The 4980-nt window shown below is 43.2% G+C and overlaps 1 pseudogene; it reads right to left on the bottom strand.

Moving 5' to 3' along the window:
* Positions 1 to 1162: 1162 nt before the first annotated feature.
* Positions 1163 to 1745, bottom strand: LOC101564342 (annotated as a pseudogene).
* Between the last annotated feature and the right edge of the window lie 3235 nt (positions 1746 to 4980).

A 4980-nucleotide genomic window follows, 5' to 3' on the forward strand; every position in this document is an offset into this window, starting at 1 on the left:
TTTCCTGTATCCTCCTTTTTTTTTTAAAGATCCTTTCTTACCTTTTCACTAGCTGCACTAGGTTCTTCAAGATCTGAAACTCTGTCTTCACTTTCACTTAAACGGTTTTGCAAGCTTGTGATTGAGATTTTAATTTCCTCTATATCTCTTTGATTCTGCTTCATGCTATCTATTTCTTTCCTGTATTGCTCATTCAAGGAATCTGTCATTTTTCTAATCTCTATCTTTTTATTGATGTCTTCTTTAGAATCACTTATAAATTCTTTTACTGCAGTGTTTTTTTCAGCTTGAGTTTCCTCCCTGTGTGTCTGTAGTTGCTTCTTTACTTCAGATGCTATGAGCTCTAAGAATTCTGTATTTATTTCAGAAAAGAATTGCAGTCTGAGTTCCTCTATATCTTTCTGCTGTTGCTTATTTACTATTGACACTTAATTCATGCATTTGAGCCGAACTAGTGTCCTCCTCACTTGTTCTGAGTGGGCATTGGGTTTCCTCCATATGTGTCTGCATTTGATTCTTTACTGCAGATGTTATTAATTCAGGGTTTCTTTTTCATTTCCAATCTGAGTTCCTCTATACCTTTCTGCAGCTTTTTTATTTCAGAAGCCATTTATTCATTGCTTTCAGCTGTGTGATTCCCAATTTGTTCTGTGTTTGTGTCCTCTGCACTTGTTATGGGTGGGGTCCGGTTCTGAGGTTGCATTTTGTTTCTTCTCGTCATTTTGTGTAGCACTGCCTTCTGACCTTTGTTGTAGATCTTCGTTGTAGTTCTAACCTTAGCACATACTAAAGTTCAGATGCAGATCGGGCCTGCTCTAGGACTGGTTCTGGGGGTTCCCAGCACATGGCAGAAATTCCTACTTGGTGGGCGGTGTGGGGGAGGTGCTGCGGAGTGTTGGGGGCATCCCAAAGGGTAGAAGAGGGTTTCACCCATGCTGCACCTGGGCTGTGACCAGTAGTAGGTCCCACCGGCACAGGGTAGCAGGAAGCTCTCCCACATACTCTAATGGTATTTATAAATAGGATATCATGTGTGCATCTTGTACAGCTAATAACCACCAGGAATAGAGTATGCAATGTGATAATTATTATAACTGTCCTACCAATTTGATTTGAAACTGTCGCATGCTATTTGTCTCTCAAATTATCGCGAAAAAAAAACATTTAGTAAACCAATGACATAGAAATGTTTCATTTTCATATTCATCAAATATCTGCCAGTGATGAAAATAAGCATGTGAAAATATTCTGTAAATCCTATGGCACACAAATCCTAGTTTTGTTACAGTTGATTTTTTTTTTTTTATTGAACTCAGGCCTTTTCGCTTGCCAGGGAAGAGCTTATTACACTGAGCCATCTCCCTAGCCCCTACAGATGATTCTTTTATGCTAACCCTCCTGGGAAATATTTGTTGCTATTGGTGGCAGGCAGCACCACCAATAATGTAGTCTGGTATAGTTGATGGCAGGGCAGTCTCTTGAGTTTTATGAGCGGCACAAAGAAAAACCCATTGCTCAGTTGCTGTCATTTGTGTACAGGTATCTGGATGGCATTCACTCTGAAGTTTAACAGCAAGTCCATTTAGCACAAGGCAGAACTGCCCGAGGTGCTCATACTTCCACACACCTTCATCCTGGCCTTCAGGCGGTTTGAGGATTCTGTCGCTATTGGAGCAACCTGTCCTTATGTTCTGCTGCATATACTGGCCATCAGCACGTGTACTGTCCATTTCATCAAATGATTCATCAGGCCAATTTTAGAAATCCTGCACCTTCTTTCCATTCCTGTTATGCCTCAGCACTGCTGTACCCTCTGTCATGACCACAGTGCCAGAGTAGAGGATGATACACTTTGCACAATAGCTCTTACCAGAGATCCAAGCATATTTGCAGAACATTCTATCCCCATTTCTTTCTTTCTTTTTTTTTTCTTCTGTACTATAGGGAAGGGTCTACAGTGTGGTCAGGGTCTCACTACTAGATCAGCCTCATAGTGATCTGCCACTTACAGCCTCCTAAGTGCTGGGATTACAGGCGCTTGCCACCATGCCCAGTCTCAATTGCCGTTTCAGCATGTCCTGGGGATGGGGCCGGCACAACAAGCCCGGGGATAAAATCCCCAGTCCCTGTTCCCGCTTGAAGGCACTTTAATCTGCTGAGCTATTTGGCCAGCTCTCTATCCCAGTTTTCAGGAATGCAAAGAAGTGTGAGAAGGGAATCCCTATGGAGTGGCTAGAATACTTCAGCTTATGGAGTGTTCTCACACTACTCCTCTGTGCATCCATTAAAAACTTGCTCAAAATATTCTTTGATTCCTGATTTTGTCCCAGAGTGACAGTAAGAAGGTCTAACATGATGTTGATGTTTAATTACAGGAAGGATTACCTGGATCCCAAGAAATTGACATACCCAGGAGACAAGGACATATGTGATTAAATGCCTGGAGAATCTGCAGTACATCTGTCCATTCAGACACTGTGCTATGTCCTTGGGAAGGTGCCTCTGAGAATGAACTTGGTTTTCACCTACTGGTTGGTAATTGTTGTTCTAAAGTTTTGATAAGAGTAAATGAAAGAGATTGTCCACCACCCCTTGTTTGATAAACTTCACCTCCTATTAGTGTGTTACCTCTCTCCCCATCAGAGTAGGTACTGGATGACTCAACACATATGTCTCATACATAGCTCTTGCCTTTTCCTTGGCAGTGGACAGCACAGTGGCATGGGCACCTATGGCTGCACAATTGTTTTGCACTGCACGTTAGAGGCAGGCTCATGATCTGCCCAGGTTTGCCCTGCACAGAAGGATCATCTGTGTGGGATATAGATGAGTGAAACCAATCAAGGTGCAAGAAATATCATCACAATTCCCAGCATACTCAGAGTATCATATCCTACACACACAGGGCAAGGCCTGCTCCTGACAATGTTCCCATTCCTGCTGGGATCCCACTGACCCCAGCTCAAACTCAAGTCTCCTTTCCCATGGGCAACACATCCTTGCTATTGACTATTGCCACCACTGGGGTGCAAAGCTCTATAACAGATGAGGGAAGAGAACAGGGAAGGCCATAGAGCGTTTACAGTTTCTATGATGTTTCTCAACTATTGTAAAATATTTTCCTTCCTGTTGATCGTGAGTTTCTTGACCAATGGTTCTTTCACAGGACATATTATAAATTGAGTCACTGCAATACCACATGCACCCCAAAACCTGGCTAGAATGAAGTTCCTGGCACCTTTTCCTTGAAGTTATTGTCATCTCACAGATCCTGTATGTATTGAAATGGCTTCTTTAAGGTATCTTTGAAATTTCTTAGCTAGAACCACAAAACCTAGTACCTGCGGGTTCCTGGGTTGGGATACAGACTTAAAAATGGAGCCCCACACTGTCATTATTCCTTCCCACCAATACCATGAAGTCATTCACTATGAAACACCCACATTTCTGAAACCAAACAACTTCCCCTTAAGTAGGAGTTTCTTTACAATGACAGCACAGTAAGCCCAGAGTGAAGAAATGTTCTCCTGTGAGAGAGCAGATCATTCCCTCTGCAGATCGGCACCAATTTAAATTCACTACAATGTAAAGTGGTTTAAGGCAGTGGAATGTGTTATACGTTGCTCCTTCTCAAAACATTTTAATACACAGAGCAACACTCTTCACTTTTTTAAACTGAAGACATTTAGGCTTTTTCTTCTGAAATTGTGTCTTCTTTGTAAGTATTAAGCCTATGCTCATCTGTTCATGTATATTTTCAGATTATTCTGACACCTTAAGTGACATGTTCAAGTTTAAGTCATGAGAAGCCCAGGCCTTCACACTTTGCATGTGCATCCCAACCACTGTGAGAAGGATACCTGACACCTACTCAGATGGGTCCCAAGTTCTCCTAGAGCCAGAAGATGCTGCAACATCTGGAACAGACCTTCAGGCTGTGAGTTTCTCCTAACTGAGACTTCCTAGATCAGGAAGGCAAAAGTCTGTTTTCTGGAATGATCTCATGATCCCACGCAGATGCAGATCTCAGATCAGGTGGTGACAAGTGGGGAAGGACACAGTCCTATGGGACCACAGAGCAAGGAACAAACAGCTCCTTGCCACATGATCAGGTGATCAAGGACCTCAGCACACTCTTAGGGAGAAACTGCAGACATCCACAAAAAGCAAAGGGGAGGGCGGCGAAACACATGATCGCGGAAATGATTCATCACAAGGCCACAATTCAGTCCCCCTAACCCTCCTAGAGTGTGACTGAAAGTGGAAATCCAGGCCTTACAGAACCAACATCATCCTCAGGGTCTGTGGCTTTAGCATATCTACTGTACTGACAGGAAAACAACATTAACTACAAAGCAGATACAAGAATACTTATACCATGAAAAGAAGCTAATGAGCATCCATGGGCAACCTCATTCTTCCAAGTTTGGTGCACTCTGAAGTAAACAGGATAAGCAGCCCTATTTCCTTCTTGGAATGTGTGCCAAGTATTCAAGCGTGTCTTCAGTTGGAGGAAGCAAAGGCCTTCAGCAGTATCTGGCACTAGGCAATAGGGCTTTGATCCTTGCAGAATTCCCACCCTTCTGGGTAAGCCCTTCCTGACTACTTGAATGGTAGGACAAATGATCATAGGCCCCACATTTCAGGCTTGTGGTCTACATGCTCGCAGGCACCTATGGAGAAGATCACAACGAAAATCAGACACTGTGCCCTGTGGCCATCCTTGTGGAAGTGCACCCTATAAAAACATTTCCAATTTCCACCCCCATATTTTGTCTGAAACACATGGTAGGACAGTTGTGTCAGCCTTAAGTGTCTCAGCCTCTGACTCAGACCTGTTTCTAAAGGAGAAGGCCAGACTCCATCCTATCTTCCTAGTTAAACACCATGAAGAGTGATCCATAGACCTTTAGCTGTGAGCATGTGAAGAGCATCTTGGTGTGGATTGCAGCAAGCAACACATTGTTTTCCCTAACTCCA

This window comes from Octodon degus, unplaced genomic scaffold (assembly GCF_000260255.1).
Source record: "Octodon degus isolate 3935 unplaced genomic scaffold, OctDeg1.0 scaffold00079, whole genome shotgun sequence".
Classification (NCBI taxonomy): Eukaryota; Metazoa; Chordata; class Mammalia; order Rodentia; family Octodontidae; genus Octodon; species Octodon degus.